This window comes from Octopus bimaculoides, chromosome 1 (assembly GCF_046866305.1).
Source record: "Octopus bimaculoides isolate indiv1 chromosome 1, ASM4686630v1, whole genome shotgun sequence".
Taxonomy (NCBI): domain Eukaryota; kingdom Metazoa; phylum Mollusca; class Cephalopoda; order Octopoda; family Octopodidae; genus Octopus; species Octopus bimaculoides.
Window position 1 is genome coordinate 159,035,851 of NC_142928.1, and position 14,452 is coordinate 159,050,302.

Here is a 14,452-nt window from a genome sequence, read left to right on the forward strand (position 1 = left end):
ATAATTTCATTGAAAGTGGTCTCATTATGTAATAAAAAGAGGCATTTGTGTAGATATTTTGCTTGAAATTAAATTATTTATTTTTGTCGTTGAATGTAATAAGTTGTTAGGTTTTATGCAAATAACTTTTCTTCTATGTGGCCAGATTTTATTAAACATGATATAAATAACGGGGTAAAAAAACGAAACCCGTTCAAAATTATATACAATACTACCTATTGGTAATATGTATCATTGTGAGTTGGAAAACATGTATTAAATGAGATTATCGAAGTAGGAGATAAAAATTCCTTCTGGAGATTCTTTAAAGATCTGTTCTCTCTCTCTCTCTCTCTTAATCCTTTTTTCCCCTTGTGGAGCATAGGGCCTCAACAGTTATTTTCCACTTATTGCGGTCATTGGCGTGTTTCTTGGCTGCTTCCCATGTCAGGCCGGTGGTCCTGAGCTCGTCCAAAATGCTCCGCTTCCATGTCTTCTTCGGGCGTCCTCGCTTACTTTTCCCCTGCGGGTTCCAGTCAAGTGCTTGTCGTGTCACATTTGAGGGTTCTTTCCGCAGTGTGTATCCGATCCATCTCCATTTCCTTCGTCTAATCTGAACATGTATGGGCTCCTGGTTGGCCCTTTCCCACAGGTCGGTGTTTGACACTCTGTCGAACCACTTCAGATGGAGGATCTACCGGAGACATTTGTTGATGAAGGTCTGGATCTTCTTGTAGTTGCTGCAGGTGGCTCTCCATGTTTCAGAGCCATACAAAAGCACAGATTTTACGTTTGAACTAAATAAGCGGAGTTTAGTTCGAGTTGAGATGGCAGTGGATTTCTATACGGACCAAAGAATAGCGAAGGCTTGCCAAGCCTTCTTGCTTTTTGCAGTGATGTCCGCGTCTGATCCACCTGATTTGCTGATCTTGCTGCCAAGATACACAAACTCACTAACGTCCTCCACAGGTGCCTCTCGATTGTGATTGGCTCTTCCTGCTTGTTGTTGATACGCAGCACTTTTGTCTTTTCCTGGCTGATCCCCAAGCGCACTCGCCGTGAAGTTCCTCTCAGGTGGGCTACCTTATCTTGCATGTCTTGCAAGCAATGTGACAGTAGCACAAGATCATCTGCGTCGCCCAAGTCTTCCAGCTTGTTCATCAGTGTCCACTGAATACCTTTCCTGGAGGTAGCGTAGGCCGTCCTGGTGACCCAGTCCAGCACGACGAGGAAGAGGAGCGATGACAACAAACAGCCCTGTCTGACTCCTGTGCTGACCCTGAATTCCTCCGACAATCTCCCTGTTTTCTTGACCTGGCAAGGAGTTTTCTTGACCTCGCAAGAAAACTCCTCGTAGAGTAATCGGATAATGCCCACGATCTTCTGTGGCACACCATAGTGTCGTAAGACGTCCTAGATTGTCTGCCTGTCTACGCTGTCAAATGCTTTTTCAAAGTCGACGAAGCACACATAGAGTGACGTTTGCCATTCCATTGTCTGCTCAAGATGACTCTGAGCGTCGCAATCTGGTCTGTGGATGATCTCTCCTTTCTGAAACTTGCCTGCTCATCTCTGAGTTGCTTGTCAATGGTATCTTTCAATCGCTCCGGGATTATTCTTGTAAGGACTTTGCTTGAAATGGAAAGCAAGGTAATTCCTCTCTACTTTTCGCATTGTGATAAATCCCCACTCTTTGGCAGCTTCACCAAAAGACCCTTCTTCCAGTCAGTTGGGATCTTCTCTGTCGTCCATACCAGGTTCAGCACATGGTGTATATGATCGATCATCTCTTCTCCTCCTGTCTTCAGTACCTCTGCTGGTATGCCGGCCACTCCTGCCACCTTTCCGTTCTTTAAGCTCTTCACGGCTTTGCGGATTTCTGGCTTGGTGATTTCTCCAATGCGGATATTGAGCGGGATCCCTGGCCCCACTTCTGGCGGATCTTGAGGTGGAAGGCGGTTAAGTGTTTCTTGGAAATGTTCTTTCCATCTCGCCAGTTGATCCTCAATGGAAGTTAGCAACCATCCGGCCTTGTCCTTTACTGGTCTGACGGGGTTGCCTCTCCTTCCATTCAGTTACCTTATTGTTGCATATAGTGCCATCAAGTCTCCTTTCCTCGCTGCTGTTTCTGTTTCGTCGGCCACTTCATTGAAGTATGTTGTTCTGTCTCTCCTTAGTTTCTTTTTGACTTCTCTCATCACCTCACTATACTTACTGGCGACGGCCTGCTTCTGCTGATGGGTTCTGGCTTGGTTCAACTCCTGCTTCAGAATCTTCCTCTCCTCCACCTTCTGCCAAGTCTCGTCACTTATCCAAGGCTTCCTGTTCACTGGTCGTCTTCCCAGAACCTCTTTGCACAGTCCAATTGTAGCCTCCTTCAAGTTTGTCCAGGATTGTTCCACAGTTGCCTCTGCCTCCTCTGTGTGTAGGGCTTCAAATCGATTGAGGAGAGCCAACTAGAAAGCTTGTTTTGACTCTTCTTTTTTCAGTTTCTGAACATCAAATTTCACCGGTGGGTTTGCCTGTCTTCTCTTTGTTGAAAGCTTCACCTTGAGTTTCGCTATCACCAAGTGGTGGTCCGATCCAGTATTTGCTCCTCGCTTGGCTCTCACATCTTGAAGTGAACTCCTCCAACGTTGCCGGACTGCGATATGGTCGATCTGGTTTTCCGTCTGCTAATCCGGTGATACCCAGTTGGCTTTATGACAACGTCTGTATGGGAAGAGGGTGCCTCCAATGGTAAGTTCGTTGACTGCACAGACATCAGCTAGGAGTTCCCCGTTTTCATTCATCACTCCGAGGCCAATTCTACCCATCACTCTCTCTCTTCCACTATTCTCACTTCCAACTTTGGCATTCATGTCTCCCATAAGAATCAACATGTCTCTTCTGGGAATCCTGTCTACCACTTTCTGTAACTGGGAGTAGAAGAGGTCTGTTGTGTCTTCCTCCGCATTGTTTGTAGGTGTATAACACATAATGATGGGCACTTGCTGGAACCTGGACTCAAACATGGCCGTGATGATGCGATCAGACACCGATTCCCACTCCATCAGACTCCTTGCTACTTCCTTCGACAACAGCAGCGCTACCCCAGCTTCATGGTGGTCTTCTTCATTGTCTTTACCCGAGTAGAGAAGTATTTCGCCTGTCTCTAATTTGATTTCTCCGAAGGAGTTCCATCTTACTTCACACATGCCGAGTAGCGTGAGGTGATACTGGTGCATCTCCCTCACCGCTTGTGCGAACCTTCCTGTCTCACGGAGTGCTCTCACATTTCAGGTTCCAAGAAGGATGGGCTTCTTCTGTGAGAGCAGCTTTGGACCGCCCTTCAAGGTTGTCTTCGGCCCTGTAGCTTCCTGACAGGTTTGGCTACAGCGCGTCATTAGTCTCCGGATCGGAACCCTGGTTCTCTCAAGAACTGAATCAGTGTTAAATGAACTGTTGTTGGTTTCTGTAACAAGTGTTTTTTACGTGTATAGGATGTTAGCACAACCCACGAATCTGGAGGGCCGATGTGTATACTTTAGTCTGACTCGTCTTCGACCAAACCAGCAAGGTTGAACCTACCAGGGGAACACGTCCCCCACTGGCACATGCTCTAGAGATCATAAGAGTATGCAAGCCTCCCCGCCACGTCAAGGCCACACATAGGGGGAGATTTTAAAGATCTAAAAACAAGGAAATTAACTTCAATGACATTAGCTTATCAAAATCTCAACACTATACCTCGGACTAAAAGTCTCAATTATGTTGGTGTATTTGCAAGTTGTCTCCCTTCAAATAGTCGAAAAGTGCAAGATTACAGTATACTATAATAGCAGTGAAATATATGGGGATGACTGGAGTAATGTTTGCTGCCTCTGATAATTATAATCAGTAAATAGTAGATTTTGTTACTCTCTGCGTTCCAAATTCAAATCACACTGAAGTCAAATTTGCCCTTCATCCTTTCAGAATAGATAAAAAAACCACCCCAAAGCCCAGTACCAATTCAGGGAGGTATATTGACTGAAATTGTAAGAATTTGCACAAGATTCCATGTGGAAATTGTCCCGGTTCCTTAGTTCTGAGTTCAAATCATGAAATGGTCTATTTGGGATAAACATCTCTACCTGTTACCGAGGGTGCTCTTAGTGGTGTCCACTCTGATGAAAGCATTCGGGTACGGTCTCTGGTTTGAGGTTAGCTTCCTCTCTTCCCCCTACCAGCCTCGGTGGACACAAGGAGGCTCTAAGGGTTATGGGTTATCCTGACTAAAGGATAAAAATATAGTCTGTTTGTAGGAATGTAAGTATGTAATGATGTTCTTTTGTAGGCATCAATAGAAGAGGGAAAGAGAGAAACAGAGAGAGAGAGAGAGAGAGAGAGAGAAAGAGAGAGAGAGAGAGAGAGGAAGAGAGAGAGTGTGTCTGTGTATGCGTGTGTGGGGAGAGAGGGAGAGAGGGAGAGAGAGAGAGGAGGGAATCAATAACGTGAGGAGCTAAGTCGATTACATTGACCCAGTGTTCGAACAGTACTTATTTTATCGACCTAGAAAGGATAAAAAGCAAAGTTGACGCCGGCGGAATTTGAACTCAGAACGTGAAGACGGATGGAATGCCGCTAAGCATTTTACCTGGAGTGCAAATGATTCTGCCAGCTCGCTGTTTAACTATTTCCATTTCGTTATTGCCCACAAGGGGCTAAACATAGAGGGAACAAACAAAAATATTCTTTTCTACTCTAGGAACCAGGCCCAAAATTTTTGGGGAAGGGGACAGACGATTAGATCGATCCCAGTACACAACTGGTACTTAATTTATCGACTCCAAAAGGATGAATGGCAAAGTCAACCTCGGCGTAAAGACAGACGAAATACTACTAAGCATTTCACCCGGCGTGCTAACGTTTCTTATTTCTTTATTGCCCACAAGGGGATTAACATAGAGGAGACGAACAAAGGGATTAAGTCGATTACATCGACCTCAGTGCGTAACTGGTACTTAATTTATCGACCCCGAAAGGATGAAAGGCAAAGTCGACCTCGGCAGAATTTGAACTCAGAACGTAGCAGCAGATGAAATACCGCTAAGCATTTCGCCCGGAGTACTAACGTTTCTGCCAGCTCGCCGCCTTACTATGCATAAAATATTACTAAGGAAATCTTTAATAAAAAAGGTTTAAGCTCGAATACAATCATGCTTTTGATATAATACACACGTATCCCTCTCCCACGCACGCACATGCCCACAAATGCATATTCTCATTAAGTGCAGTCTTGCAAGCCATGTCAAGTAGAAAGGCTAAGTGAATCATCATCTGTTTCCATTTAAACAAACTTATAAAGATTCGGTAGAATTAAGATTTATTTTATATGTGATGTATTTGTGCTGATTTTATTTTAAGTTTCTACTTTGCTATTAGTAATCTTTTTTTATGTTGAATTAAATACAAATTTGGAAGTCTATCAACAAGTGTTTTTCTATCCAATTTTATAGTGTGTACTGTATTATGAGTTGCGAAGGTGTTTTGTAAACGCATAATCAACTGACGACTTCTGTTCTATGCAATAGTTTGAATCATGAATTTTATAACTTTCATGTTTATATTGGAATTTATATATTACATTCATTACTTCCGTTGCCTGTAAGTTATTAGGTTGTGGTTCCGTGTTGATAAGAAAGTTTATTTTGGAATGTTAAATAACAATAGGAAAATACGAACAATCCTTTATAATAAAAAAAAAGATCAAACTTGAACATAGCCTTTAGTCAGTATGAAGCAATCTGGCACGACCGTTTTGACGCAGCTTATTCGACGTCGCTCATTCGATGCTATATATTTAACATCAGATGTTTTAATATTTTTCTCGTTCTATTCCACCCTCTGTCTCTCCCCCTCACTCTATGTGTGTGTCTGAGTGTGAGGATATTTCTCTATGTGTATGAGGAGAGAGAAAGCGTTAATGTCAATTAATAAATTTTAATGCGTCTCCCATCCCTCTCTCACACATACTCTTTATATCTGTATGTGTATACTTCTACACACACACACGCGCGCGCGCGCGCGCGCATTAATGGATCTGTTAGAGCGTTGGATCGAATGCTTTGCAGTATCAGTTTCGGCTCTTTGTGTTGTAAATGCAATGCTTGCAGTCACACTGACACCAGGCTGTGTATTGGGCCTTGCCATTTTCTTGGATATTATAGGTGGCGTAGGGATCTTACAATCCAAATGCAGAAATCCAACCCCTCCACAGACTTTAAATGATGGTGTACAAAATGTTACAAATAATAAATTTTTAATCTATTTAAACTGGGCAGACAAAGACAAAATCCTAACAGTATTTGTTAGCGACTCTCAAAGCCTAAGGGAGATAATTTCAATAAATTAAAAATTAAATTCTCAAGTTAAGTTTCATGCTTAGGGAAAGAACAAACTGTTCATTATAAGGTTACCTCTATAGATTTCCTGTTATAGACTTCGTAGTACATTATGGTTGCATAACGAAATACCGTGTGCTTACAAGTCATTAAACTGATCTTTGTTTTGAAGTAAGGTACAAATAAAGACTTATGTTTCTGTCTATTTGATTCCATCAGCATAGAACACCCTACTCAGGCTTGAAGATCCGTGATAGTTTTTTCGTATATAATTAAAGCGTTGTCTATACATACACACAAATTGCGTGTATATATATATATATATATATATATATATATATATATATACACGCACACACATACATATATGGGTGCAGGACGTCACCAACGTTGCAAATAACATGAAACACGTAAACAAACGAGGGAAAAATGCGTGAAATGCATAAACAACAAGAAAAAAAAAGTGGAAAACAGGACAAGAGAAAGGACCCTTCATCAGTTGTCGGCTGTCTGTCTACTCCTTATTTCGAACATTCAACGAGAATCCATTTCCAATTAAGTTATACATATATATATATGTATAACTTAATTGGAATATATATATGGTATATAATTTTAAAATTTCGTTTCACGTTATAAGAATCGAAAAATAAAATAAATATAGGGCTGCAAATAGAAGTGCTCAAGTAGAAAACCGAGGCAAAAGACAAACTCAGTGGTTTAAAAATAAACATCAGAATTGGGCAAACAACTTTATATCATTCCCGTGTGTGTGTATGTATATATATATATATATATATATATATATATATTTTAAAAAGATAACGTTGACCACTAACGTGGGTAATTAATGCGCTAGAAATAGATCACATCTTGTGTCTATTAAGACCTAAATTGTTCTCAACATGAAATATAGCAGCATACCAAAACGTGAGCGGGCAAGACATTTAAAATCACCTAAAAAAGCATTCTCAAACAGGAACCGGTTTCGGATTTAACAAATCTTACCATTTGTCCATTCCTCTTCAGCCTGGTTTGTAATGTAACCACAATCATCAGAATCGTATACAGAGTTGCCCACCGCCATGGGTGCGCGTGCATATGGTTCTGCTAATTACAGCTTAATGGTAGCCAAAACGAAGACTTGAATTTTACCATTAAGCTGTAATTAGCAGAACCATATGCACGCGCACCCATGGCGGTAAAAAAAAAAAAAGATTCCCCATGTGCATTTGGTACTCCGGTTGACGGATGCTTGCGTACAAATTCCTTTCGATAGAAAAACTTCAGGGATACCTATAGAATTCGAACCCAAATCTCCTCTAAACATGACAAGCGTTCTACCATTGGACCAAGGCAACCCTTCGAATTCTTTTGTTCATTAAAGAGAATTTATTCTTCTAGCCAGAGTTGGATTTTGTTGAAGTCATAAAAGAATGTGAAATAATAATTTTTTTAACCCAATATTTGCACACTACTATTTTTAGCTTTATCTGCTTCGAGATGTACTATTCTGAGAAAGGATCATTTTACATTCTCTTAAAGTTTAATAAATTCTTGTGAAGTCAACAATATTCACACACACACAGCACGCACGCCCACATGCATGCGTGCACACATGCACACACACACACACACACACACACATACAGCACGCACGCCCACATGCATGCGTGCGCGCACACACACACACACACACACACACACACACCTTTTCTGTTTACATCCTCCCTCAAATGCTATAGCATATTGATATCTCTAATTCTTGTTCTCGTTTTCCGAGAATTCCATACAGTAATTCACATCCTGCATTTACTTTTTAGAATCACTGCCTTGTGATTCTTGTAGATAGTGAAAATACACACATCGCCCTACATAAATATTATTAGAACACTATTGATTAATAAATGAATACGTATAAAGCTTAATTATGTTTTTATCCCTTTAATTTTACTTCTGCCTTCGAACAGTCTCAACGTCAACATTCCATTATCTATGAGAAACCTTCCAGAGTTGAATGGTATTTGTTCCTTTTTCTCTTCATTTTGAGTTCTAACGAACCATAATGTTACTCAACTTTATAAATTGTTTATAGTTTTCTGTATGGATCTTTCTTATTTGGCGGGCGCATTCTACCGGTGTCCCAAGTGTGAAAATGTTTCGTTAAGAAAGCAAGTGGCGCCCGCCAAATCAGAAAGATCCAAGATGTTTTATATGATACATTCTACCAGTGTCCCAAGTTTGAAAGTGTTTCGTTAAGAAAACAAGTTGCGCCCGCCAAATCAGAAAGATCCAAGATGTTTTATATGATACATTCTACCAGTGTCCCAAGTTTGAAAGTGTTTCGTTAAGAAAACAAGTGGCGCCCGCCAAATCAGAAAGATCCTTCTGTATTCCTTAGCTTATTTAATTAGTTTTATGTCAACTATGTTTTTCTTCAGCTTCTCTTTCCTCCTTTATGATATTAATGTATGCCGTCCTGTCTCTCTCTCTATATATAGATCATGTACGCATGCCAATTTGAGTTGTTGCACAATTTTGTACATTGATACTTTAGCCATTATCAGTATAGCTTTTGGTGAACTGGCACTCTCGTTTTTGTATTCTGTTGATCCAATCATCCAATCATACCCTTCTTCCTATTAAACTAGTTTCTACTAATTTACAGTATGTACTTAGTTCAGATAATCCTGTATTAGAGTCCGGCAAACTTGCAACGGTGAAATTTCAAGATCGCGCGACGCATCCATTTCCAAGTAAGTATACACGCACACACACACACACACACACACACACACACACATATATAAAGTTGTAGCTTCTGTCTGTCTGTTTGCTTGTTATCGAATTCCTCCTGGGGTTTTGGAGATAGACCCCACCCCATAACCATATATATTCTGAAACTACATTAGCCAGAGTACTTGGATAAGTATATTTCATTTTGATCAAAGAAATCCCCGGGGGAGGGGGTTGGGGTTTGTGCCCCATCCCGAAAATTTTTTCCCATTGATTTAAATGAAATTTAAACCACAGGTAAATGAACAGAAATGATGCCTATTCCCAAAATATCAACAAATTTCAATATTAAGACACCCTAATGGGGGCTAAATCCCCTTATGTTGCAAATTTTGGAAGCCTATAACTTGATTATTTGAACCTCTATTATAACGGGGTTTTTCTATTAATTAAACGTATAACAACAAAACTACCTCTCTTTTGTAGAAAAATTCTGCAAAGTTACATATTTTATCTATGACAAAATATCGCTAGAATTATGGCAAGAAAAATTATTAGTGAATGCCTCCACTATTTTAACATTTTCTTTTTATCAATTTTTCTTCAGACACCCATTATGCCACGGTAAAGGAAGTCCGCTTATGCAAATACTCCACATGCGCAAAGGATGAAGCTTCGTCCTCAATATGAAAGCTGTGATGCAAGGGAAAAACGACTTTCTAGGCAAAGCCAAAGACAAAGAGAGTCTCACCAATTTGAAAGCTGTGATGCAAGGGAAGAACGACTTTCTAGGCAAAGCCAAAGACAAAGAGAGTCTCACCAATTTGAAAGCTGTGATGCAAGGGACGAACGACTTTCCAAACAAAGACAGAGGCAAACAGAATCTCGGCAAAATGAAACCTTTGGTGAGCGCCAAGAAAGACAAGAGCAAGAAACATTTCGCCATATAATTGCAAGAAGAAATTACATTATTTACATTTGACGGATATTTGTCCTCATCTTGTTTGTTGTTAACACAAACGTTTCGGCTGATATACCCTCCAGCCTTCATCACGTGTCTTGGGGAAATTTCGAACCTGGGTTTTTATTCCTAAGGTATTTTTCAATGTTATTGTTGTTGTTGTTATTCAGATCACTGAATAATAATAATAATTAATATTAATTTCTTTATTACCCACAGGGGGCTAAACATAGAGGGGACAAACAAGGATAGACAAAGGGATTAAGTCGATTACATCGATCCCAGTGCGTAACTGGTACTTCTTTAATCGACCCCGAAAGGATGAAAGGCAAAGTTTCTGGGGACTCGAAGTTAGTTCATAATATTGCCAGATATTGTTCACCAGAACATGCAACTAGCAATGGGAAGAACTAAAGCCGATGTTAACGACTAAACCCCCTCCCTTCGAAACTGGTAAACTTGTACCTAAATCAGAAACAATTATTATCAGAACATAAAATTGCCCTTTAAAACTTAATGCATTCTTCATTCCATAAACTTGCCTTCATTTGATTAATTATGCACGATATTAATTTTTCTCTTAGCAGTGATTTATAACTTTTGGTCTCTTCTAGTTCTATGCATTTAAACCCATCATTTTGTATTAGTTCATAATCTATGTTGTAATGCATACCAAAACTATTTTTAATTGTACAAAAAATTAGTTGTGCGCTTGATTTTATCTGAATTTACGAAACTCTGTTGTGTTCCTTGGAGAGAATTAATGCAAATTTATCGAAGATGTCGAAAAGGAAAGCCATTAAATTTATAATGCAATCAAATACTTTAATATTTATTTTGTGTCAGACTGCATAATTTAACGCTTGTCAGTAGCACATTATAAATAACTTATGCTGTTGTTGCTTCTAAATCTATCAAAGTAAGAAACAATGCTGATAAATAGTCATCCAACTTAGATTTTAGAAAATTCATAAAAACATTTATGAAGCTCCTCCATGATAATAAATATTTGTGGTTCGTTTTGTATAATTTACTGAAAATTACATTTCTTGTTGATTTAGTAATATACACTATAATGAGAGTTACAGAAAATTATGCATGCGGGCAGTTTCATAAATTTATTCCATTCTTAATATTGAGATTCTACTTCGTCCGCCAATTCTAACAAATATATGTAATAATCTATGTAAAAAATCTATCATAATCTATGTAAAAAAAAACAAAAAACACTATGGTAAAAATTTCACTGGTTAGTTTAGTATTATTTTCATTAATTTTATTAAAAGCCGCACTGACAGCTTTTAAAAAATTCATTGGGCATATTTACGATGTTCGTGCGAAAATGTCATTCAAAACGCTTTTTTATTTAGCGAAACTAACAAAACTGTTTTATTATTTATTTTTTTTGCGCCCACAAGCAGTAACTTATGCTTTTGTTATTCAGAAAAAATAAATTTTCTGCTATAGACGCAAGGCTTGAAATTTTGGGGGAAGGGGCTAGTCAATTACATCGGCTCTAGTAGTGTTCAACTGGTACTTATTCTATCGACCCCGAAAGGATAAATAGCAAAGCCGACCTAGGCAAAATTTGAACTTAGAACGCAAAGAGGGACGAAATGCCACTAAGCATTTTATTCGGCGCTTCTATTCATAATATATATATGCATGCGGGCAGTTTCATAAATTTATTCCATTCTTAATATTGAGATTCTACTTCGTCCGCCAATTCTACTAAATATATGTATTAATCTATGTAAAAAAATCTATCATAATCTATGTAAAAAAAAAAACACACACTATGGTAAAAATTTCACTGGTTAGTTTAGTATTATTTTCATTAATTTTAAAAGCAGCACTGACACCTTTCTGGTGGACGCCCTGTGTCTAGTTCTGGAAATTACATCGCACATCGACAGACTACGCTGACGATCCTGCAGATATTTACTTATGTAAATTTTAACAGGTGAAACCATGGTACGTAGGTTAATCGTTTTTTTAAATTTAGTATTTTTTCATTTGTCTTGCCCTTTTACAGTCTGTTGTGTCGCTGAATTTTTACTGAGAACATATAATTTTTTTCGTGGTTAGATGATTCGGCATCTGTTTCTAGCATATAGGAGCCCACTTTTGCTGGTCATTCCTCTTATTTTTGTATGTAATATAATTTTAATCATCGGATTTTTTTGATATGCTAGACCACTGGTTCTAATTGATTAATATCAATTTGTACCGTCATAAATAAATTATATATATATATATATATATATATATATATATATATATACCACACACACACACACACACACACACACACACACACGCACACGCACACGCACACGCACACGCACACGCACACGCACACACACACATATATGTAGTGGCTTCATGTAGGCATGGCGTGGATTAGATCCTCGATAGCCAAGCTTCACTAAACAGTTGAACAGCACTTTTCTCACGGTAAAACAACAGTTTTTCTGCGAGTGACAGTAGTTACATTTGCCAGATGCCTTCGCTAAGCAGAATAATGTCTTTGCCACCTGACCCTTCTAACCTCTTCTAGGCCACCAAAAGCTAGAATAGAGATAACTGACCGCCAACGAAATCTATTGTTCTCAGCAATATGCCTATCCTTCTGACTGGTTTTGGATAGTTATAAAAGCAAGTTCTTGCAGGTTGTATATTCATTGTTGATCCATGGTGAAGTAACTGACGAACAGAGAAGTGTTGGAACCTGTGTGAGTTGCTGGTTGTTGTAAAGTGAACTGTAATTTAAAAGAACAGTAAAATGAAACTGCTTGCTTTGTGGGGCGAGTAAGCCATTTCATCCTCATTTTTATCGTACTCATAGTCCATTCGATATGTATTTTTTCCACGGTAACTGCAGGGAATTTGCCTTTTAGCTGTTGAAATATGTCACAAACATTTTAACTAATCTAAATTTTGCTTATGCCGAAACACTGCTTGGCGCTAACATTTTGATATATATATGTAATAAAATAAAGCTACATAAGTCCTGTATTTGTTTGTAATCCACTTTTCGCTTTAAATTCACATAGGAGTGAGCTGTGATCATAATAAGAGTGCATGGAGGATAATCGTTTTCTTTGCATCTCAAATAAACTCAGTTGAATACTCTTTCGGGCTTGTATCCATTGCAATAAACTGAGAGCTCTTTTCTGATAACGAAGGCAAACCAAGGATTTTGTATATTATGCATAAACCTCGACCTGAAAGTCACTTAAAGATATTTAATTCTTTCTGCACTCAGCGCGTCCTGTACGACTGAGTTGTCTATAATTCCATAAGATCTCTTTCAAATGTAACAGTGTTTATTCCGCCTAACTCATTGTCAGCTAATAGGGTGGCTATATGCTAAGTCTTTTTTTCTGCCTCGTCTACAGTGATTATTATCATGTCATAACAGAAGCATTTCGAAAGAGTTATAATTTAAAATCTTTCCCTTCATTGATTGCTGGGACACCGCATTCCGATTTGCAAGTATAGTAAAGGATCATAAGTTAATACTGGGACCTACTTTTTGCATTACCAGTGCGATATAATTACTTTAAGTTATCTCAACAGATTTTCTATAGACTCTAGAGCTAGCACTGAATACCTCTATCTAAGCATTGCGACCGAAGATAGAAAAATAGGCAATAGATGCGTATGCATATTTCAGGAGTTATTGGATGTGGTGCTGAAGAAGAAGCAAAAAATCCTGCATATGCACCCATCACCTATTTTCTATCTTTGATCGCATTGTGTACATAGCCGTTTTTGTATACGAAATGTCGTAACTTTTAGTGACGACTCTAAATTCTATATATAAAAAAATCTAAAGAGATAATTTAAAAGTGACTCCCTTTATATTAATTATATTTTTCTGTGATAGAAGAAATTTTAATAACCAGTACGTTCAATAATATTATCATTCATACAAAAAAAATAACAACAAAAATACCAGGTGTTATACCCAACAATATGCATGTAAGCCAATAAGAAAAGAGCAACACGTGGCCAAACATGTTTAATGCACTCACATGTCCTACATTTAGCTTTCAAAAAGAAAAAAAAACAACAACAACAACGGTGTACAAAACAATATATTAGAGCCGTCATAGGCTATGATAGTTTTACCTGGATCCCAAAGACCGCTGCACGTCTTGTGGAATCATAACTCTGCACCTGGAAAATTTCCTTGAAAGGTGTAGGGTTAGGCAAAGAATTTCGTGGAAGGCTAGCAGTTGCCCATGCATCTCCCCACGATATTCACGTTTCAAAGGAAAGTCAAAGGCGTATGTAGTTTGGCATCAGTTACTATCGATACTGCGGTCAGATCAGGAAAAGAAGGGATAAACGTTTGCAAGTAACTCGTTCGAGGTTGCGATCATTCCATCCACACTGGTCTGAT